The following is a 25,819-nucleotide window of genomic DNA, read 5'->3' as shown; positions in this document are numbered from 1 at the left end:
GTTCAAAGTTTCGAAAATGAAAGCGTTACGTCGGAAAACGAGATTTCGAGCGTTAATAGCTCCTAAACAACTGAATGAAATGGTATGATAAGCACTTCATTAGAAGGATAAAATGTCTACGCATTATATGCTTGTTACTTTTTGATGCAAAAACTTGTTTCAATAGCCCTAAAATTGCTTTCAAAACAGGCTATTGAAATCACACCAATCGGTAAATAAGCGAGTGCCACACGGAAATCCACTCAGTTATGATTGTGCAACGATTGAGGTACGATCACTGGAATGAATGGATGCTTTCCTAACACAGACTTCAAAACCATGGAGCCTGGGGAAATCGGGATTGCAAAATAGATGCTAGCAGCGGATACTTTTGTGCTCGCTTGCGTTTCTGCAAATCGGAATGTTTCCCCAACACAGACTTCAAAATCATGGAGTATGGGAAAATCGGCATGGCAAAATAGGTACAAGCAGCGGATACTTTTGTACTCGTTTGCGTTTTCAGTAATTCCGAAGCCAAGAAGTTGGGAACATCGGTATTGCAGATACATCCAAGTCAGGAGTACTTTTATACCCCCATTCATTTTTACACCCCGGAATTCGATTTGCTAACACGGTCTACAAAAGCGGGTACAAATGCATCGCTTTGGCTCGCCACTGAACTTCTACGCATATCGTTTGATGATTAGACAAAATGTTAATAACTATTTGCTGCGATAACTTTTTCCCAATACAGATTGAAATTTGTTTACAATCGAATTCGTTTCATTCATTCACTAATTTAATCGATACACATAAAAAATAGCTCTGCGCAGCGACGACATCGTACCCAATTAGGAACATCCGGGGTGCAATAACTAAGAATTGAAGAAACACAAATGATTACTAAGCCAACGGCAGTACTACGTCAACATTGTGGTTTTATCATATGTATAACCCATCCATAGTTTTTCATAAATAACTGCATTCTACTAATCAAGCCCTTTCTTTTGATACCCATATTAGCTATTCAATATAGAATTATTATACAAATTATTCAAAATTTCCGAAAATCAAAAATAAAAAAAAATACTCCGGATAATCGAGTCTAAAATTCTGGATAATCGAATCCCGGATAATCGAGTCCGACCTGTATCAGGAAAAATGACATTTTATGTATTGTGATAGATGCGTAGAAATATTTCTCATCAATTGTTGCAAACATCTTTCCGGTCTATTAAGAAACAATCGAGTTATAAGCATTCGAAATCTTTCATTTTTTCCCACATGTTCTGTGTTTAGGTTTTCATTTTACTCCTCATATATTCCGGTTAGACGTAGTCCCACGTTAAAATAAAGAAATGTTAGGTATAAGAGGACGAGATAAATTATAGAACAATTAAAAAAAAATCGAGGGGTGGTATCCGAGATACGACCGCTTAGGACGTAGAACAACGCAATCGTGTTTTTTGAAATTTGTTGGTTTATTATTTCGGCTATTATTTGCGAATACGTCGAAATTTCATAAATAACTCTTTAGTAAAAAGTTGCGGGGACCCTGAAAAGGTTTAATGGCTTGCGTGGTTTTGTAGAATCATTTCGAGGAGCAGCGATTCTTTCTTTGCGAAAACAATACACAATACAATGGTCATATGTCGCAATTTGTTATTTATATCAATACACGCATTGCACTGAGTATTTAATGAGAGACGTCTGCATCTCTATTCTACAAGCATCAGAATAAGCGACCTTTGTTGTTTCCGGCACAGAAAGATTCTGAGAATTTCCCTCATAGCAGATGCAATACGTATACGCTAGCGACAGCTTACTTACTATGCAAGGATGGAGTTTACTTCGCAAATATTCCCCCTTCGTTGATTCTATTCTAGCGGCTGCATAAGTTGCCCGTTAAAGACAGCTCTGTTCGGGAAAGCACACAAATGGACAGAACAAATGTATGGGGAAATAGGAATACTCCCAATTGTCTTCAATTTAAACCATATGCAGACTATGGGATTGTAATGTATAGCATCAAACAAATCTTAGAAAATTTCCGATTCGATTGGTATGCAAATCGTTGAAATCCGTTCGCAGCAAAAATAGTTATTAACGTTAACTTTATTTCATAAAAACGTGACCTGTTTTCTGATTTGGCACTCTTAATGTAAGACGTAGTCCTACGTCAAAAAAACTAGAAGTGGGTTATATCTTTGATAGAACCGCAAGGTGGACGTAGAACTAATGTCGACTTAGCAATCAATAAGTAACAATAAGCATATGAATCTAAGACGTTTCATCTTTCGAATAAAGTGATTATCACACTTCGTTTAGCCGGGAAAAAATTATTAACGTTCAAAGAGGGAATCGATTTCTCCTCGGAAATACCCACTCCCCAAACCCCGACAATTGGAATCATCGTTGATCCGGATCAGGATTATTGACGCTTGAGAAGGAATGGATTCCTCCTCGGAATTACACATCGGAAATAAGACCCCCTTCCCAACAATTCCAACTTCTCAATAACGACGATCGATTGCAGCATTCGTAAGCAAATAATTTTATAACGCTGCTTTTATAAATGTGATTTCTTCGATATGCAATATAATATCCACTTCGATCATATCCACTACACCGTATCATACCATATCAAATCCATAATCAATCCGAGTACAATAGTACCTGCTGCTTGCATCTGATTTGCTATGCCGATTTCCATAGGCTCTATGGTTTTGAAGTCTGTGTTAGGGAAGCATTCCGATTTCCAGAAACGCAAGCAAGTACAAAAGTACCCGCAGCTCGCATCTATTTTGCAATGCCGATTTCCCCAGGCTTCATGATTTTCAAGTCTGTGTTAGAGAAAAATACCAATTTGCAGAAACTCAAACGAATACAAAAGTACCCGCTGGTTGCATCTAATTTGCTATGCCAATTTCCCCTGGCTCCATGGTTTTGAAGTCTGTGTTAGGGAAACATCCATCCATTCCAGCGATCGTACCTCAATCGTTGCGCAATTATAACTGAGTTGATTTCCAAGCGGCACTCGCTTATATACCGATTGGTGTGATTTCAATAGCCTTTTTTGAACGCGTAGACATTTTATCTTTCGAATGAAGTGTTTATCATAATATTTCATTCAGTTGTTCAGGAGCTATTAACGCTCAAAATCTCGTTCTCCGGCGTAACGCTTTCGTTTGCGAAAGTTTGAACTTACACCCCAGTATAGAAATGAAAGACGTAGTTCTACGTCAAAAAAAAAAAGAAATACACGTTATGATTACCTATTCAAAATCTAGGCTCGGAATGCTGTGCTAATGGCGTGTACACGTCTAAAATAACTGACACAAATTTGAATTACAGATTTCTGATAATGTAGATGTTATCGTCTACATTAAAAAGCAGTGATCCGAGCACTAGATAACGTCGGCCGATCATTTCAACAAACGTTGATAGTAACGTTACGTGACGCCATGCAAAACACGGCATTCTTAGTCCAGTTTAAGTATTAATGAAAGATAAATATGTAAAAATGGTAATCAAAAATTCAATTTGTAACATTAAAAATTAATTATAACATTCTTTCGCTCGCAGAATATATGAGGGCTTTGTACCTAATTATATTATACTCCTTATTTTGTTTAGATAAGTTTGCATCCATTTCGTGTTGAATGTCTATGAAGTAGAAGTCAGTGTAAAATTTCTGAATAAATCAATCAATTTTGTTTTGGCTTCCAGAAACGATTCATGTATTTACTCAGTACTCAGTAGAATACTGAGACGTTGTTATGCCCGTACTACCACCGTTTTTGAAATTGTTAGTCAAGATACAAAAATGAGATAATGATGAAAATAACTAGCATCAAGAAAATTGGAAAACAACGAAAAGAAGTCAGATCTAATGGTAGAGATTATGTAAGTACGAATGACAACGATTTGCGATGCATTTTCAACTTCGTGAGCAATCATGGTCCAACAGAACATCTCAACACGAGAACATTTATGAATCCATCTGGGGATCAACTGAACTTAATCGAACACGCCTTGATCGACCTGCTTCCAGACATATATCAAAAGTAAGTACATACCGTGGTAAAGACGGAAGATGTACAAAAGAAGGAAACGTAGACGACATTGTTGAAGCAACTTGTTCATCGCTCCTGACATCCGCCTTCGCTCATTTATAGCCCAAACAGCACGCTTCAAAAGTAACGAATTGAAGATAATCCACTTTGCGGTACACCGAAAAATGAGCGAACTGTGTTTAGCCTGGTGATCACGTGACAGTAGTATAAAAACTAGAAAGATTTTTCCAGAAAGCATCAGTCGTCTTCGCAACCTAATTCACAATGGCAATCAGCTCAACTGTCCTCATCAGCCTGCTCGTGTGGATCGCCCCACAGGTGATCAGCAGCTACGCGTTCTCCCCTGAAAAAACTTTCTTCAGTCGAGCACTGGCAGCCGGAGCCGAGGCGGATAGTTTTGAGAGCTTCAATCACCAAGTTCCGACGTCTTTGGATGCTGCGGATGGTTCCTCGGCCAACAAACGACAGATTCCCCTGCCTGCAGCGGACTGTGGCTGCCGGGGGCCTTGCTATGGACTGGAGGAGAAGACAATCTACTCCTGTCTGCCGAAGAAAACCTTGGTTCAAATCCTGAAAAGCGGAGGAATTGCGGTTCCAGCCGGGGAAATCATCCCAGCAGGTGTTGCGATTGGAGCCAGACCACTGTGAAGAACGGATTTGACAACAGGACTTGATGGCTCACGGAATGCTTGCGGCATGGCAAAATAATAATGAACGATTTTGTTGTTATTTTTGTACAGAACTGTAAATAGATATCTTCAAATAACTTCCCTGTTTCGCTGTGATGTTGAACTCTTTGATGGCATCGATTTTAATTATTATTCCGATATACTCATAAAGATCTAGAATTTTAGACAAACGGTTGAACGACACCTTCCAGCCTGCAAGGTTCCAGGTCTGTTGAAATGATTTTAGAAACTTTGAAAAAGGTAATCTGAGATGTATTCAAATTAATAAAAAAAGACGGATGGGTAATGTCGGGGACATAACCGGAGTGACGTAGGACTATACAAAGGGGACAGCTTTTGTTAAATATATATTTTAAATATATTGTTTTATTATCTTCTCCTACGTGAATACCTACCTATCTACCTGAAAAATGGATTAGTTTACTGTTTACTCTTTATGAATATGTTGATGGTTCTGAAAAGAACCTTTGGTGTTGTGTTTTTGTTATCACTCGATATTCCCATCTTGTTCGGCTAAACCTTCCTGTTTAGCGATTTGTTGTCACTCGCCACAGCTTTCACAGTTGGAAAATTTCTTCCCATCCAGCTTGTGACATATTTCACAGTAAATTACATTCAATGGCACGTCGCATTACCACCACTCAGTGCCGGATTGGAGGTAATTTTAACCTGTAATTGAACATTTGCGATGACAGTGGTACAGTGTCGACTTTCAATGTGGGGTCATAATTTGGATCTCTATGTTTACAAAAATGTCCAACTAAATAAGTCGCATTACATGTCCGTCCAATTAGCTAAATGTCGAACTAATTGTAGATTACTGTACTTTAAATCTGGAAACAATTTAAGAATTGGTGAAAATTGAATAATCAGGAAAGTCCCCAACTATCAATAAGCTCAGAACAACTGCCAAATTCACATACTCATCAAATCCTGGCAAACAAATTATGAAAACATCAATTTGTGTTTTATTATTATTTTGGATAATGTTTTAGAAAGCATTGAACTTTATTTCCTAAACTCTTTTTTGGGAGGTTTAATGGCCCTGAAAAGCGCCTTGTTTTATGGAATGGTTCCAATTTAGAAAACTTAGTACTCGTGGTTTTGAAAAAAACCATTTCGAACGCCCTCGACGCCGCCTTGTTCTGGATTTGCCACCAAAGCAGTTTGTATAAAGGACAAACTTTTTTCTTCTGCTACCTGATGCCGTTTTGCGATTGCGTTTGCCACACGCCACTCGCTGCAACTGCCTGTTGGCTTGATGTCCGCCGAACCGAATGTGTTCTGTTCCGAATGCAGGTTTTCTTATCGTCGCGAGCAGCTTTGCTAGCTAACTCGATCACTTCGGCGGCCGAAGCTATATAACGCCGGCTAGGTGGACTGGTACACTGGTACTAACGCGCTCGGCCTAGCTACCCTTGCGGAGAACTCCAGATCAACACGAGCGGGAACTCCAGATCAAGGTTCGAGCGGGATTTTGCCTTTCCCTTCACTTTTCCTCCTTTGCCATATCCAACCATGGCTGCTTGTGTTGGTTTGTTGATGTGAGGTGATGCGAAACGATGTGGTGTACGGTTCGGATGAGAATGATCGTTACGGCAGCGGAGAGGGGATTTTTAAGCTGACTGGCTGGCTCGAGAATTACGCATGTGTGAGACTGCGACCAATGTTTCCCTCATTTTTTTCTTTTTCCTTTCCAATTGTGCTTCATTCTATTTCGCTGCTGCTCTGGTTGCCCGTTTTGGTCGGTACGATTTGAGGAGCACAAAATGGACCAATCAAAAATGGGCACATAGTGTATTTTGACAATGCTTGATATTTCACAATTATTCAATTATTTATCTCAAGAAAAATGAAATGTTATTCGTTATGATAGATGCGTAGATATATTTCCTATCAATTGATGCAAAAACCTTTGCGATCTATTGAGAAATGCTCGAGTTATAAGCGTTCCAAATCTTGCATTTTTTCCTACTTGTTCAGTGCCTAGATTTCCATTTCACCCCCTATATCTTCCGGTTAGACGTAGTCCTACGTCAATATAATAATAATAATAGTTGTGAAATTTCTATACGATGTTGGAACCTCAGTACGTATTCTATTATTTCACGAACATGATTTTCGTTATATGAATTTTGTCATATCTCGAGAACGGTTAGTCCTAGGATAATATTTTTTCATGTAGAAACAGATGTAGGTAACATTTATTATATTACTTTCTCCATTTTGTGCACATTCCACTGCTATTCGTTGAACTTTGCTAAATAGAAAAAAGTAAATAGAAGCAGGTAAATCGCGATCGTGCTCTCTCCCTCAACCGAAACAGCTGATCGCAACGTTACGTAATCGTCACATGGGATTGTACTTTGCGCTTCCGTTGCGATAAGGCGTTTGGACATATTTCGACGGGAGAAACTTTCGTATGCACATTTGTCGCCGTTCCTCACGTAGTTTGCGCCGTACGTGCCGTTAAGAGTCCAAATCGTTGGTTACACACATTTTGCAGACAGACATGTGTTGAGTTATGAGCTCCTATTTTCGGAAGAAATTAGTTAGAAAATGGTAGTCACTAATTTGTAGTGGCGAAAACTCGCACGGAAAAAGAGCAACAATTAACAAAACTGTGACTTCTTCTATTTCGTCCTTTGTATTATAGAGCTTGAGGTTCTGCTCGGGTAGACTGTACACTGGGGTGCCAATGAAAATGGTCATCTCGAATTTCAAAAGGCTACCCCATTAAAATGTTCACCACCTCGAAAAAACACCCTATGCAAAATATCAGCTCAATCGGACTTAAGGGAGAGTGGCGCAAAGCGGTCAAAGTTAGAGTTTTTTGAAAATCGAAAAATCAGGAAATCGGGATTTAAACATTTTTTTTTGGTGCCAAATGTCTTAAAATTGCATGAAACGTCGAAATATAGTATCCTCCCGAAAAAAAAATTGTAAAAAATCGGCACACTGCGACTTAGTTGTTTTTCAGAATACGGAACGAAAAGTATGGTTTAGGGTGCCAATAAAAAGTTATCTCGATTTTTCATTCAGAACTTGCTACGAAATGTTGATTTGCACCATCATATACCCTATGCAAAATATTAGCTCATTCGGACTTCATTTAGTGGTGTCGCAGACGTTAAAATTTCGGGTTTCGGATTTTTTGAAAAAAAAAAATGATGCCAAATGTCTTCAAAGTGCATTACTCGTCGAGATTTACAGTTCCAGAGTGAAACAAGAACAGAAAGACAAGACAATTTTTTTCGCGATGAAACTAGATCTCGACGTTTCATGCCATTTTAAGACATTTGGCATCAAAATTCCCCCTTTGGGTGATTTTTCGATTTTCAAAAAACTCAAACTTTGACCGCTTTCCGCCGCTCTCCCTTAAGTCCAATTGAGCTTAAATTCGGCATAGGGTGTTTTTTCGAGGCAGTGAACATTTTGTATAGGGTTACTTTTTGAAATTTTAGGGTCGATTTTTTCCCATACCTTCATTGGCACCCTACTGTACACTTCGTTGCTCACTTCGACGCCGCCCACGTATTCCCACTCAAAGGGAGAAGGAAGGGAATGTTAGTATGATATTTGACTCCAGAGGGTCGCCTTCTGGCGTGGTTCCCTTACGATTATCATGGAAGGGATAGTTTTGAGATAGTGTGGAGAGATAAGAATAAGGATTCACTGAGGTAAGTGATACGATTATGTAAACGCGAACTATCGGCCACTCGACGAAACGAGAATCCGAAACTCTCATGTGTCACAACATTCGGCACAGATTATTTGTAGGTAACGAGCCTCTAGCTAGGATTTGAGAGGAAATTTACGTTGGATGCATGTGTATGAGCGTTTAAAATGCAATTTGAAAATTAGTCCTTCGTTTTTGTTTTTCTTCGAGTTTGTTTCAAAAAAAAAAAAAACTGTATGGGGTTGTATCTAGGACACGACCGCATATTTTCCACGTAGAACTACGCAATTATGTTATGCAATCCACTTGTTTACCACTTCGAATATTATTTTAGAATGCATCGAAATTTTTGTAATAGATTATGTTCTTTGTTGCAAGTAAATTTGATTAACGTCCTTCTAAGTTTGATATGATGCCTAGGACTACCAAAATATGCCAACGGAAGAATTGTCAAACGCTCATTGTATTTAACATTTCTCTCTTCCCCCAGGCACATTGATTTTGAAGTCCGTGTTAGGGAAACACAGCTCGGTGAGAACCAAAATAACCCCGACTTGCAACTTGCATGTATATTTGCAAAGCGGATTTCCACAGGTACATCGATTTTGAAGTCTGTGTTGGGAAAACCGTAAATCGGGACAGTCAAAACTTGACAGTTAGGGCGTTTAGATAACGCTTGACATTTTACAGTTATTCAATTGTTCATCTCATGAACAATAACATTTTATAAATTGTGATAGACGCGTAGAAACATTTCCTATCAATTGATGCAAACATCTTTTCGATTTGTTAAGAAATGTTCGAGTTATAGGCCTTCGAAATACGGATAGGGTTAGCACACAAATCGGCAGAACAAATGTATGGAAAAAAGGAAGTTCTTCCAGTTTTCATGAATTTAAACTGTTTAGAGATTAGCGAATTGTAATGTTTATCATATCAAACAAATCTTAGAGAATTTCCGATTCGATTGCTATGCAAATCATGAGAATTCGTTCACAGTGAAAATAGTTATTAACGTTAACTTTATTTCATTAAAACGTGACCTGTTTTCTGATTTAGTACCCTTCCTGAAAGACGTAGTTTTACGTCAAAATTTAACTTTATGCGTGGAAATCATCTCTTCGATCAATCAAGAAATGGTCGAGTTATGAGCGTTCGAATTCTTATTCGTCACATGCTAGATTTGGTGCTGCTAAGTACTATCTATAAACTGAAATTATGCTGGAAGCTCCTAAGACGAGTTGGCATGAAATTCGCCAACATGTCTTCTGTGTTTAGCCTGGTTTTCGTCTGTTGATTCCGTTATAGTTATCTACGTGCTCATGTCACTGTGAGGATTGCTTGTGTCTTCATCGATTTCAAATGTATGGCTGGAGGGATTGGTCATGTTGGGTTATACAACCTAATATCTTGCAAGTTGTTATTGTTGATCTGTCATCGCGTTGGGTGCCGCTGATGCTTCCAGGGATGTTGTAGAACGACCTTGGTCCTTTATACTGTGGACAGCGGCAGAGTACATGTTCCGATGTATGGTGGACCCGACTTACATCGCATTGTTTCCTGAAATCAACTCCGCTTGTGTTGTATGCATACTCTGTGTGGCCCGTTCATCCTTCCACCTAGACGTATTTACCTTCATCTTTCGAGAAATCTACTGCCGGGTATCACCTCGTCCGGCAACGTACCATTCCTGAGTCCACTTGCTTACAAACGATTTGGTCACCCAACATGAAGATTGTACCAGGTCGAGTGTTCCTGAGGGTTTTCTGTATCTAAGGGTACCTTGGTCTCTCAGCTTCCAGTGCGGCAACAACTCTTGCTGAGTTCTTTGCAGTGTTGAATACAGCTACCGCTTCTCTGGACATGTCCGGAAGGAGACAGCAGGAGACGATGTCGGGTCCTCAAACACCGATCCGATATTCCAGGCCCGAGCATCGGGGGTGAGTGCACAGGGCTGGGCCATTATTTGATAATGGAGTAGGCGACTGGGTACTCCGGCCTACGGCCTGTGTCGTCTACACTAGGGATGCCCCAGTACGATTCATTGTGAAGTGCTTCAGAGAGGCTGTACATTTGGTTGATTAAAAAATTACAACTGTGATTGTGATTGGTTTTTGTTTTTTGACGTGGGACTACGTCTAACCGGAATATATGGGGGGTAAAATGAAAACCTAAACACAGAACATGCAGGAAAAAATGAAAGATTCCGAATGCTTATAACTCGAACATTTCTTACTGTATCGGAATGATGTTTGCATCAATTGATACGGAATATGTCTACGCTTCTATCGCAATTAATAAAATGTTATTTTTCATTAGATAAACAATATAATAACTGTAAAATGTTAAGCGTTATCTAAACGTCCTAACTGCCTCGTTTCGATTGGTCCGATTTACGGTTTCCCCAACACAGCCATCAAAACTAAGCAACCTTGGGGAAATCGACATTGCAAATACATGAAAGTAGGGGGGTTTTCGTTCTTACCGAAATGTGTTCCCTAACACAGACTTCAAAACCAAGCAGCATTGGAGAAATCGGCATCGCAAACACATGAAAGCAGGGGAGTTTTTGTTCCCACCAAAATATGTTCCCTAACAGAGATTTCAAAACTAAGGCGCCTGGAGGAAATCGGCATTGCAAATTCATGCAAGTCAGGGGTATTTTTGTTCCGACCGTGTTTCCCTAACACAGACTTCAAATCCATGGAGCGTCGGGAAATTGACATTGCAAATTCATGCAAGTCGGGGGCATTTTTGTTCCGACTGAAATGCGTTTCCCTAACACAGCCTTCAAATCCATGGAGCGTGAGGAAATTGGCATTACAGATACTTGCTGTCGGGGGTATTTTTGTTCCGACTGAAATAGACTTCAGAATCTAGATGTTTGGGGAAATTGGCATTACAAATTCATGCAGGTCGGGGGGCATTTTTATTCCGACTGAAATGTTTTTCCCTAACACAGACTTCAAATCCAAGGTTTCTGGGGAAATCGGCTTTGCGAATAAATGCAAACTGCGAGTACTTTTGCACTCGCTTGCCTATGTGTTTCCCTAACACGGTCTTCTATACTTAGGAAGCTGGAAAAATGGTGCAGACACTAGAGGCGAATGAACTTTCAGGTTTCAAGCAAACTCGCGGTTCGAGAAGTGCGTACACTTGAGAGATGCAAACATCAGAGGCAAATGTAAAATAAAATAATCGTTTAATTATTTTTTCCGTTCACATATTTCGTCCGTAAAAGGACTGTCATTTAATTTACTTGTAACGAAGAACATAATCTACCACAATGCATGAATTGAACTTACATGTTCAATCTTTTTAGTCACAAAGTAAATATATTGAATTCAATTGAATTCGGAAATTGTTTCATTCAATCAAGAATGTAATCAATACAAACAAGTGATTGCTAAGCTAAGGTAGTCCCACGTCAACCTTGCGGTTATATCATAGATAAAACCCACCCATTTTTTTATTCACTCGGACGCGCTCGTCGGATGGAATATAATGATTGAAAGGAGAGAAAAAATAAGGAAGAACAAATCAGCATCAGTTTTGGAAGGGACATTTGCTATTTGACTTAACGTTGTTGAATACTGAGTTCTTATACTTTATCGCGCAATAAAGCTGTGCCAAAATACGAAAATCAACAATAAACAGATGTTTCAACCTACTTTCAAATACAATAAAGTGTTACGACGAGAACAGTACGAAAAAGTAGGTGGGTTTGGCCTTCGGGCAAAAGAGAGCCATCATTTATCAGTGCATTTTCGAGCAAAAGTCTGAATAGGTTAGGTCTACATAGATATAAACTTAAGTATAACGAATCAATAACCACAGAAATATAGTATGGATAAAAATAGCATTTTCTACTACGTTGCAACGTTGTACAGAATATTGATTGTGACAACTTTATACCCAGGTGATGTATATTAAGTATCCAATGGCCATGAGTGCTCTCTTGGGAAAACCGTGTAGCTGCTGTAGTAAATTGATCTTATCGGATGCTTAGTTCTGCTTATTTATAGGGAAGAGAATGAAAAACGGACAAGTGAGTTTAAGGAAGTTAATTACTTCTAAGCAAAACATACACTATGATCAGAAAGTACCCATAATTTTAATTTAAACATCCCTTGCATGCGGGAACCGGTTTTTTTTTTCTTAGGTACGACCTTCAGACGCACACCTGTCAGGTTTTAGTGCCATCCAATCATTAGTGTCTGCCTGTCGGCTGGAAATGTGGGCCGACAATTCTTGGTTTTTACATGACTATAACGCGCCATAACCGAGCCCGAATGTTACTGAATTATTTGACCAAACAGCAAGTAAATACCATCGAGCAAGCACTGTATCCACCTGATATGGCCCGGTGCGACTTTTGTTTGTTCCCCAAGTTGAAGTTGCCACCTCGTTGAAAGAGATTTCAGTCGATCGAGGAGATCAAAGAGAATACGACGAGAGAACTAAAGGCCATCCCTTCGTCGGCCTACCAGGGATGCATGGAGGACTGGGTCAAGTGTTGGCACATGTGTGTTACTTCTGATGGATCATATTTTGAAGGAGATAAAATAAACTTGCCTGAAATTTAACTCTATTTCGTTTTATTAAGGGGGTATTAGAATACACTAGAGTGTAGAGACGCGAATCTCGGATGTTTTTTCGAGTCACGTAAAAATAAAACAAAGAATATTTCAACTATCCATTATATCATTATTTGTTCAGCTATCTTTTAACAATAAAACAAAACTTGGACAAAAACAATTATTCATAACTAGTACAGCTATGAGCTGATGAAGTGAGAGGGTTAAAAAAAAGTTGTGCCATGGCGTACATGATTCGAACCCTTCTGGTTATATGAAAAAAAAAAACGAACAGATTCTGAACAAACAAGTCAAAAACATCTTTTTTGGCAAAATGGCGGCCGTTTGAAAAACAAAATGCCGTTCAAAACGTTTTTTGTTACGTTTTTCGATTTTTTAAAAATAGTAAAATAAAGTAAAAATAAGTATCATTTTTTAGAGGTTCATGCGATTGAGAGATGCTTGCAGATTGGAGCCATATAAATACGACATGGATCGGTTCAGTAGAACTTGAGATATCGTGTACGCCAGTTTGAAAAAACTGGTTTCGAGAAAAACGCGTTTGAAGCTCATTGTTATGGCCGTACCAGGTTAGATACCGCCTCACTAAAATGGCTCTAGCTCGGTAAATAATAGCATTTTTGATAAGTCCCTTCTAGAGTATATTCTTGAATGCCTAAACTATAGAAAAATTAAGGAAAAAATTTAGATTTTTTTTTCAAATTTCTAGATTAGAATACTCCCTTAAAGAAATCGGCACTTTCTGTATTTTGACGTGGGACTACGTCTAACCGGAGTATATGGGAGGTAAAATGAAATCTAAACACAGCACATGCGAGGAAAAAAATGAATTATTCTGAATGCTTATAACTCGAACATTTCTTACTGAATCGGAAAGATGTTTGCATCATTTGACAGGGAATATTTCTACGCATCTATCGCAATTATTAAAATGTTATTTTTCATTAGATAAACAATTGAATAACCTTAAAATGTTGAGCGTTATCTAAACGCCCTAACTACCTCGTTTTGATTGGCCCGATTCACGGTTTCCCCAACACAGCCATCATAACCAAGCAGCCTTGGGGAAATCAGCAATGCAAATACATGACAGTATGTGGATTTTTGTTCTCACCAAAAAGTGTTCCCTACAACAGACTTCTAAACCAAGCAGTGTTGGAGAAATCGACATTGCAAATACATGAAAGTCGGGGGAATTTTTGTTCCGACTGAAATGTGTTTTCCTAACATAGACTCCAAATCCATGGAGCGTGGGGAAATTGGCATTGCAAATTCATACAAGTCTGGGGCGTTTCTGTTCCGACTGAAATGTGTTTCTCCAACACAGACTTCTGAACCAAGGTGTTCGAGGAAATTGGCATTGCAAATTCATACAAGTCGGGGGTATTTTTGTTTCGACTGAAATGTGTTTACCTAATACAGACTTCTAAACCAAGGTATCTGGGAAAAACGGCATTGCAAATTAATTCAAACTGCAAGTACTTTCGAACTCACTTGCCTTTGTACAGACTAGAATATGTTTCCTTAACATGATCTTCTAAACTTAGGAGCCTGGGAAAATCTTGCAGACATTAGAGGCGAATGAACTTTCAAGTTTAAAGGTTTTATAATATAAAAAGTATAGGTTGAAGTTGTTGCTTCATGCAAGCCGGGGGTACTTTTGCACCCGCATGTTTTTTTGCACTCCGAAAAGTATTTTCCTAACACGGATTACAAAAACGGGTACGAACACAACGCTTTGGTTGGCTTTGGATTCAAGATTGCATGTCTTCATATCTTCTGTTCACTAAATTTCTGGCACTGAGTGCCTGAAGCTCATCAAATCAAGCAAATTCGCGGATCGAGAAGTACGTACACTTGAGAGATGCTAACATGAGATGGAAATGTAAAATAAAACAATCGTTTGATAATTCTTCCGTTCACACATTTTGTCCCAGGCATCATACCAAACGTAAAAGGACTGTCAATAAATTTACTTGTAACGAAGAACATAATCTATCACAATGCATGAAATGACTTTACATGGCATTTATTCAATATCTTTACTCACGAAGCAAATATATTAAATTCGATTGAATCCGGAAATTGTTTCATTCAATCAAAAATTTAATCAATACAAACAAATGATTGCTCAGCTAAGCTAGTCCCACGTCAACTTTGCGGTTATATCATAGGTATTACCCACCCATTTTTTGACGTAGAACTACGTCTTTCATGAAGGGTGCCAGATCAGAAAACAGGTCACGTTTTTATGAAATAAAGTTAACGTTAATAACTTTTGTTGCCGCGAACGGATTTTGACGATTTACATACTAAACGAATCGGAAATTCCCTAGGATTTGTTTGAAATCCCTTGGTTTGTAAATGGTTAAAAATCATGAAAACTTTAAGCGTTTCCATTTTCCCATACATTTGTTCTGTCCATTTGTGTGCTTTCCCGAACAGAGCAGTCAAGAACGATCAACTTATCGACGACCAACGAAGGGGAAATCGTAGAATTTAAAGTCTCCGTGAACAAAGGAAAAGTAGAAGAATGAAGGGGAATACTTGCCTAGAGTATAAACAGTGGATCTCGCCGAGGCAATATTTCATTTGGCATCGGACTGTAGAGCAATCCAGTTCACTTTGCTTTCGCTGCGCTTCGATCTAAGATTGGACCCCATCAGTGGTAATCCAACTTGGATATCGTCGTGTGGTGTTTTCAGTTCATTTTTCGCGTTATTCGTATCGTGTGTTTTTCTTTCCGCGTCATAAATTGGACGCTTCGCGTAGTGTGTGATGAACAAGAAGAAGTGGAAGGCAGGCTCGAGCAGTGTTGCTAATGGTCACCATCGTATGACTGTTCATGGAGACGTATGGGCTGTGTCATTAATGAACATCATAAAATGAACAGTCAAACAACCGTCGAACTAAAAATGTCATATGACATTTCGGCTTTTTTTTCGTCCTATACATTAGATATCCATCGCCCCGTAATTAAATAACAGTGTTCACGGGGAATGCTACCGCTGAAAACGTTCATTCAACACATTCGCACTTGATAGGGGAGAGTTCGACGGTTGCTTTGATATAGCAATCCGTCTGAATATCATCCATCGTATATGGATGTGCGAGTGAGCAGGTGGATGTATATGTGCAGCTAAGCTTGAATGCAGAATAAAGGGAGAAAAAGAATGCACACCACTGCAGTTTTAATGTCAAATGACATTAAAACTACAGTCATATTAGCCGGGATTGAGGGATGGTTATGAGCACGAATGGTAGAATGGAAATAGCATATTTTCATCGCTCTTCTGGGTACGGTCGACAGAAAGAGAAAACATATAAACGTTCAATTGATAGTCGTGTTTGCGGCTGTGCGTTTATTTCTGATGTGACTGTTAGAACCGAACAATGCATTCTTGGTTACATTCGCAATACATATTGAGCCGTAACTCTTGAGCAAGGGCAGTATGTGATGGTTGAGAGAAATGTCGACCGTTTACAACACTGGGCTCGAGCCCTGCAAAAAATGAATGCATTGCCAGGGGCAATAAAATTTCGAGGCAAGCGTCATCTAATGATGCACGCGATGTTGGTGCAGTGAAAAGCGCTCGCACTGAACCGAGCCTTCGCGAGTGTGACATCGCATCGAACAACAGCGAAGTAGGCGATTTCGGCACGTCGGTCGAAAATGTAAACGCCGTTACCCAGGCAGCAACCAAAATCAAGCTCCCCCCCGCTGGTGGTGAAAGCGGTCGCTCTTGACAAACTCATCAGCGAATTTGCATCGATGGGTGTTACAGCAGAGTACAAGCTGTGTGGCATAATTCAATCTTTTCCAAGCAGTTAACATTGTTTGTTTTCCGTCATCATAAGGGTTTCGTTGGTCACATCATTATAGAATACTATCCGAAGGTATAAACAAGTGACTTATATAAAATAGCACCGTAGTTCTACGTCATGCGGTCGTATCTTGGACACAACCTCCTATAATTTTGACGTAGGACTACGTCTAACCGGAAAATATAAGGGGTGAAATGGAAATCTAGGCACTGAACAAGTAGGAAAAAATGCAAGATTTGGAACGCTTATAACTCGAGCATTTCTCAATAGATCGCAAAGGTTTTTGCATCAATTGATAGGAAATATATCTACGCATCTATCATAACGAATAACATTTCATTTTTCTTGAGATAAATAATTGAATAATTGTGAAATATCAAGCATTGTCAAAATGCACTATGTGCCCATTTTTAATTGGTCCATTTTGTGCTTCTCAAATCGTACCAACCAAAACGGGCAACCAGAGCAGCAGCGAAATAGAATGAAGCACGATTGGAAAGGAAAAAGAAAAAAATGAACGAAACATTGGTCGCAGTCTCACACATGCGTAATTCTCGAGCCAGCCAGTCAGCTTAAAAATCCCCGCTTCGCTGCCGTAACGATCATTCTTTGTGTGGACACCGACTGGACAACATCGTTGCTGGACGAGCTGGACGGCGAGGGATCGAGTGCCTTTCTCAAGGCAAGAGGGTGGCGGTGGTAGCGCTGGAGTAGAGTAGAGTAGAGTTTTCAAAGGGCCTTTCTCAAGGCTAGAGACGAATGAACTGCAAAAGTTTAAAGTCTCTATAATACAATACCTTCCTTCCTTCCTTCCGTAACGATCATTCTCATTCAAACCGTACACCACATCGGCTCGCATCACAACACATCAACAAACCAACCCAAGCAGCCATGTCTGGGCATGGCAAAGGAGGAAAAGTGAAGAGAAAGGCAAAATCCCGCTCGAACCGTGTTGATCTGGAGTTCCCCGCAAGGGTAGCTAGGCCGAGCGCGTTAGTACCAGTGCACCAGTCCACCTAGCCGGCGTTATATAGTTTCGGCCGCCGAAGTGATCGAGTTAGCTGCCAAAGCTGCTCGCGATAAGAAAACCCGCATTCGGAACAGAACACATTCGGTTCGGTGGACATCAAGACAACAGGCAGTTGCAGCGAGTGGCGATTGGCAAACGCAAAACGGCATCAGGTAGCAGAAGAAAAAAGTTTGTTCTTTATACAAACTGTGGCAAATCCAGAACAAGGCGGCATCGCGGGCGTTCGAAATGGTTTTTTTCAAAACCACGAGTACTAAGTTTTCTAAATTGGAACCATTCCATAAACCAGGCGCTTTTCAGGGCCATTAAACCTTCCAGAAAACTGTAACACTGTCATCGCAAATGTTCAATTACAGGTTAAAATTACCTCCAATCCGATACTGAGTGTTGGTAATGCGACGTGCCATTAAATGTAATTTACTGTAAAATATGTCACAAGCTGGATGGGAAGAAATTTTCCAACTGTGAAAGCTGTGGCGAGTGGAAAATGCAATCGCTAAACAGAAAGGTTTAGCCGAACAAGATGGGGATATCGAGTGATAACAAAACAATAAACTCTTTAGATTGAAGATAATTTTGTGATCCTGAAAAGGACCCTTTTTAGCCTGCATGTGAATCCAACGAGCGAACAAATCGAATTGAATGTATTTTTTTGCCATCGCTCCCTTTTAACGCTCATTCGTTCGTCTCGTTGGACTCGCCCCTCTGGCTGAGTCTGCCGATTTGTATCTATCCTGTGAGTGTGTACCACTAGAGTATAAAACACGCGGACCCCAAAAAAATATCTTATTTTCTTTCAAACCGTAAACCCGTGTGGTTGTACGGCATCGGCATCGTGGACGTAACAAAGGAGGACAAGTTAAGGGAAAGGCAAAGTCTCACTCGAACCGTGCAGGTCTCCAGTTCCCTGTTGGTCGCATTCACTGATTGCTCCGCAAGGGTAACTAGGCCGAACGGATTGGTGCCGGAGCACCAGTATACCTAACAGCGATTAAAGAGTTTCGGCCGTCGGAGTGCTCGAGTTGGCTTGCAAAGCTGCTCACGACAATCAGAAAACCCGCATCAAGAACAGAGCAGCTTCGGTTCGGCGCTCATCAAGGCAACAATTAGTTTCAGTGAGTGGCAAAGTGTTTCTCCGGCACGTCGCATTAAATGTAATTTACTGTACAACATGTCACAAAGCTGGATGAGAAGAAATTTTCCAACTGTGAAAGCTGTGGCGAGTGGCAAACGCAATAACTAAACAGGAAGGTTTAACCGAACAAGATTGGAATATCGAGTGATAACAAAAACACAACACCAAAGGTTCTTTTCAGAACCATCAACATATTCATAAAGAGTAAACAGTAAACTAATCCATTTTTCAGGTATATAGGTAGGTATTCACGTAGGAGAAGAAAATAAAACAATATATTTAAAATATATATTTAACAAAAGCTGTCCCCTTTGTATAGTCCTACGTCACTCCGGTTATGTCCCCGACATTACCCACCCGTCTTTTTTTTTACATTACCAAACAACATGCTCGATAGCAAGATATCCTGGACTACAATTACATAAATTATAAGTATCAAGTCCTACACGATGAAAAATGGAATTGAGCACGAATTGATTGGACAACAACCTGAATATCAATCTAATAAAGTCTCTATCAACGTTGACCCTTTTGAGCCAGGCTCTCATCAAATCTTTGTGGAGAATAGAGTAAAACCATCCAAGATCATCTTCAAGATCATTCCAAGATCACCCCTCCATTGATTCGACCAACCGATTTGATTGTAGGCAAAAACGATTGCTAGTTGTGTTATGGGGGAAAACGAATCGAAATAACATATCCATTTTAATCGTCAAATTGTTTACTTTTTATCACTATATTCACTGTTCATGCTCTAAGCACAAACATTAATTTCCTGTCAAATGGCATACAACATAACATATATCGCAATAACGATTATAAATATACATTCGAAATCGCTTAATAAATCGATACATGTCTCATTTTATCATTAGTGGAGTGACCCCCTTTAAAGAAATCAAAGTCGTAGATATACGTCAAAAAACGGAAATGAGGAAAAATTTGGAAACCATTGTCTGTAATTTGTTTGATTCGTTCAAATTTTCCGTGTAAGCGGTGAAAATACCGTCTCTGCCTTCCGTCGGTCGTTTCCATCGCATCCGAAAGAAAAACATCCCTTCGACCACACGTAACACAAACTGCGCCAACATAAGTAGCGTCGTCGTCTTTGCGTCACCTAACGGCCTCGTGGGTGGTCGTGGGTGCCAGGAATGAAGGCACGGGTTGATACGGGTTGGGTACGTTATGCTACTACTCTTTGGCGTACGAAATCGACTCTAAAACCATGTAAAATAGTGAGCATAACTGTCGGACGGTATAAAATGAACATTTCATGCTGAACTAATTATACGAAACGATTACGGCTTGCGCAAGAGAGACAGACAGAGAGCGTAAGATCTCTTCCAGGAAGAAGGAACCGAGGTAATGGTGATGATGGTCAAAGGTGACATTTCTCAGCGCAGCGAAAGGTAGAAGATGACTCTGTCGTACGTCTTGCGGGGTGCGGGGGTGGAGGGGGGAATGATGATCGTAAAACAGCGAGTGTGTGCGTTGGGTCTGGGTGAGTGGGTGGTGCGAACAAGGGTTCCACTTTGGACAGTTTTTGAAATTGATATAATTAATTCTGCCATTAAGTCTAAGTGGATCACTGTTTTATTGCAACGTTGGGTTAGAGTAGGTTCCACTTCTCGAATCTCGGGACGGCGACTCAAAAGTAACACACTGTGGGCTACCGAAACCGGATTAGCCTCCGGAGAGTCAATTACCAAATTTGTTGGCAAATGAGTATTTGTGGCAATCGTAGTTAGCAATTTGTTGAGACGATTGAACTTTCTACTTGTGCCGTCTAACATTATCGTCAGAATTATTCTCCTGAGTGTTAATAATGTACCAAATCAAAAGCAGCCGCAATTTCCTTCGAACACAAACAGCTGCTCGATTTAAGTGAATTTTTAATCCTATAATGCTCGGTTGAAAACTCGAATTATTGTGAATGGAAACGAAGCCGTGTACGGTTTATTTACCCGCCGAAGGGATTGAGATGAGTTTTTTTTTCTTCTCCTGACAAGTAAGGGAAATATAAGAGAATTGGAACTGCGAAAGAATAACTTTCGCCGAGAAAAGTTTTCAAATCAAATTTAGTCGCAGCTTCAGCGTTTCTTTTGTTGCTTGTTATTATTGTGTTGAGTCCTAGGGAGGTTTTTGAGTGGAGGGAGACGGTGTCAAGCCAACAAAATAATTCCATAATGAAAGATGACAGACAGTCGAGTAGGAAAAAAAACACAAACATTATGCCCGAGATCTTGTAATCCACTTCTGCATAATTGCGAGTGGAAACTTTACTGTTAATAAAACCGGCACAAACGAGGCAATATAATCAAGTTTGGTGTTGTAATTGTGACTGGCATCTTGGCAATCCTGATCCGATGCACCCCACAGCATCACAACGTAAGACAATCAATTTCTTCTTTGGCTAAAGACTTTGGAATCAATATGAAACCATCAATTGTCGGTCGAAGGGATCCCTGCGAGGGACTGCACGAAGTTGTCATCCGTTATCTGCTGCCTCGACTGTGTGTGCATTCCCTGGTAACCGAAAAATCCGGAGATGCATTGTTTGCGGACTCTATAGCTTCCACCGGAAGAAAGCAAAACTTGGAGCAGATTGCTTTTCAATTGATTGGGTGAGCTGTCCACGAGACTGAAGCACATAAATAACAGATATTGCGGCGCGCCGGGAAGTCAACAGAGGAACGATGCCCGAAAGTGGTGCGGACTTGCTTATTCGAGATGATTTGGTTCTAACCTTAAATGTGCACACAAAAGATGGCTAAACGTTCGTACAGTCTCAGTTCGAACACATCTTCTTGGGAATTCAAAATGACAGCATCCGATCCCATTGTTGGTTGTATTTTGTGACTGGCCACAAACAAGTGAGGGGGGATACAGCATACTGTCGCAAGGAATCGGGCGCTTCCTTTGAATGTGCATACTCCAGCCTCCAGTCCACCGTATCATCGAACAAAATTCTATCGAAAGAAAAAAGAATAAAAATAGATGCTGTGCAATGTTCATTTCTTGGCTTTCCCATGGAAAGGTACCCAAAAGTGAAATCGACCGGTTCCCACACCCGCTCGAGAGGGAGAAGGACGAGACAAGGCTTTCGTCTGTGAACCCAACTTTACTCCGTCGATGCTACTGCTATGTTTGCCGCGTCCTCCCACCTTCTGTGCTGAGGATTTGAGAACAAAACTATTCGTGAAAGAAAAAGCTCGAGCGCACCAACAGCAGTCGAATGTGGAGCAAGGGTCTTACAATAGGGCTGGGTGGGTGTCCTCGCAGAGGCACTGGATTTAAGTCACATTTACAAGAAAGAACTGCATGGATTATCTATAATCGCTTAAGTTGTGGGACGATTGGAGAGTCTGGAAAAGAGCTACCACAACTTCGGAGTATGGGCTGCATACTGGCTTTGTAGCAGAGTAATATAACAACTGGGAAAGATAATTTTTCCAGTGAGAGAAGGGTGATTCTTCTAGTGAATCTAACCGAGGTTCGGTTTGTATGTTTGAACGTGCAACGAAGCGAGGGTGATATGCTATGAATATACTATTATTTTTTTTATATAAATCGTTTATTTTTACAGGCTCAGTTACATTAGTTTAAAGGAGCCGAATTCATAAATATATGTTTTAAAACTATACATAAATAATTTTCCTAACACTATGGTTAGTAACGTGGAAAACCGATTACTCGCGGTTTACTCGAGTTTAGAGGGTGACATATTCTTTCAGGAAAGGGATGGGATATAAGGGAATTGTTACAATGTTGATGATCACACTCGATTCTTAAATCTATTCGTATATCTATTGTATATTTACATTTCAACTTATTTTGCTGTTTATACCAAGGGGGCCAATCGCTCGCAATGGATGAAAAGGAGGGTATAAGAACATAGGTACAATCACACACGAAGATCGATAGCTTTGAGGAAAACATATATTTGGGTCATGTAATCAAGGTCTAACCAAGCCAACACATCTCTCACCGGTACATTGGGCTGTCTTCCTCGGGCCCGAAGGGAGTTTTCTAAATTCGATCTGGCGACAAGATACACCTCGCACGACCAAACAACATGCTCGATGTCGTGATAACCTTGACCACAGACGCAGAGATTGTTGCTGGCAAGATTGAAACGAAAGAGAAGCGCATCTAACGAACAGTGATTGGACATGAGTCGGGAGAAGGTGCGAATAAAGTCCCGACTCAAGTCCAGACTTTTGAACCACGGTTTGAGGCTAACCTTAGGGATAATCGAGTGAAACCACCGGCCCAATTCATCTTCGTTCCATTTGCGTTGCCAGTTAGCGATGTTATTTTTACGGACTAAAGAAACAAATTCATTGAAGGCGATTTGACGCTGGTAAATGTCGCCTTCAATCGCACCTACCTTTGCTAATGAGTCAGCCCTCTCATTACCCGGAATTGAGCAATGAGAAGGGACCCAGACAAAGGTAATGACATAACAGCGTCTGGATAAAGCACTCAAAATTTCTCGTATTCTCTCAAGGAAGTACGGCGAGTGCTTTTCCGGCCTCACTGAACGGATAGCTTCGACAGAGCTCAGACTATCCGTTACAATGTAATAGTGTTCAACAGGTCGTGAGGCGACGCTGTCCAGCGCCCAGTATATCGCTGCCAATTCAGCAATATACACTGAGCAAGGATTCTGAAGACTGTGGGAGGTGCTAAAAATTTCGTTGAACACTCCAAATCCTGTGGACTCATTCATAGAGGACCCATCAGTAAAGTACATATTATCACAATTGATACCCCCATACTTTTCATCGAAGATCGTTGGAGCGATCCTCGATCGTTGGTAATCTGAATATCCATGGATATCTTGCTTCATGGACAGATCAAAATGCACAGAGGAATTGATGTAGTCAGGGAAACAAACACGGTTGGGAATATACGAAGAAGGATCAACCTGCATGGAGATGAATTCATGATATGAACTCATGAATCCGGAGTGAAAATTTAGCTCGATCAGCTGCTCAAAATTTCCGATACTGATACTGAATTCGCTCGAGTTTAATGAGGTGTGTTTTGGCAGCTGATTGAAAACAGAAACTGCCATACTCCATCACTGAGAGAATAGTTGTTCGATACAACATTATAAGATCTTCGGGATGGGCTCCCCACCAGGTGCCGGTAATTGTACGGAGAAAGTTTATTCTTTGTTGACATTTTTTACTCAGATACCTAATATGGGCCCCCCAAGTACATTTGGAGTCGAACCAGACCCCAAGATACTTGAATGACATAGCATGAGTGATCGGTTTACCCAAAAGTTGAAGCTTTGGTTTTGCTGGCTTATGCTTCCTAGAAAAAACCACAATCTCTGTTTTCTCCGAGGAGAATTCGATCCCTAGCCCAATGGCCCAGGTTGAAAAACTGTTCAAAGTATCTTGTGAGGGTCCTTGCAGGTCGGATTCGTTTGATCCTACGACAGACACCACTCCATCATCTGCAAGTTGTGTTAGGCTGCAATTTCGTGTAAGGCAATTGTCGATGTCGCTTACATAGAAGTTGTACAAAAGGGGGCTTAAACATGAGCCCTGGGGGAGTCACATGTAGGAGACCCGACTTACTGTCGAATCCCCGTGAGAAAAATTCAAATGTTTCTCACAAAGCAAGTTATATAACATATTATTCAATAGAGGCGGCAGACCCCGAGAGTGTAATTTGTCTGACAGGACCTCTATTGAAACTGAATCAAAGGCCCCCTTTATGTCCAAGAATACTGAAGCCATTTGTTTTTTTCCGGCGTAAGCCATTTGAATTTCTGAAGAAAGCAACGCAAGACAATCATTCGTCCCCTTGCCCTGCGGAACCCATATTGTGTATCTGAGAGTAGGCCATTCGTTTCAACCCATCGATCAAGGCGAAACAAGATCATTTTCTCCAACAATTTCCGTATACAAGACAGCATTGCTATTGGGCGGTACGAATTGAAGTCGGACGCGGGTTTTCCAGGGTTTTTGAATAGCTAAAACTCGTACTTGTCTCCAATCATCTGGAACAATATTATGTTCCAGAAACCGATTAAATAAATTCAACAAGCGATGTTTCGCCACATCGGGGAGGTTTTTCAACAAGTTGAACTTAATTCTATCCGATCCTGGAGCCGAATTGTTACTTGAAAGGAGAGCAAGAGAGAATTCTACCATCGAAAACTCGGAATCAAGATCTCACCTATCTTGTGGTATATCTCGAACAATTCTTTGCACTGGAGCGAAATCGGGACAAACCTTTCGCGCAAAATTAAAAATCCATCGATGTGAATGTTCCTCGCTTTCATTCGATGAAGAGCGATTTCTCATGTTTCGAGCCACTTTCCATAATTTTTTCATTGACGTTTCTCGTGACAAACCTCCCACGAAATTTCGCCAATAAGCACGTTTTTTACCTTTGATCAAGTTTTTAAATTGATTTTCAAGGTCTAAATACGTTTGAAAATTCTCAATGGTTCCTCGTTTCCGAAAAGCTTTCGATTTTTCTACATAAAGCTTTGAACATTGGCTATCCCACAATGGATTGGGAGGCCTTCGGTGAATGGTGGAACCTGGGATGGGTTTCGTTTGAGCGCGAACCGCGCTGTCATGGATCAAACGAGAAAGGAAGTTATACTCCTCCAATGGAGGTAAACCATCTCTGGAATTGGAATTTTTTCCAGTCAATGTGTCTTGTGAGGTCATATGCCATGTTTATAGATTCAGAAGAATTCGACCAAATGGTGATGGAAATTTTGATTGGTAATTGGTCACTACCGTTGGGATCCTGGATTACATTCCACTTGCAATCT

Source organism: Toxorhynchites rutilus, chromosome 3 (genome assembly GCF_029784135.1).
Source record: "Toxorhynchites rutilus septentrionalis strain SRP chromosome 3, ASM2978413v1, whole genome shotgun sequence".
Lineage (NCBI taxonomy): Eukaryota > Metazoa > Arthropoda > Insecta > Diptera > Culicidae > Toxorhynchites > Toxorhynchites rutilus.
This window is presented reverse-complemented; position numbering follows the sequence as displayed.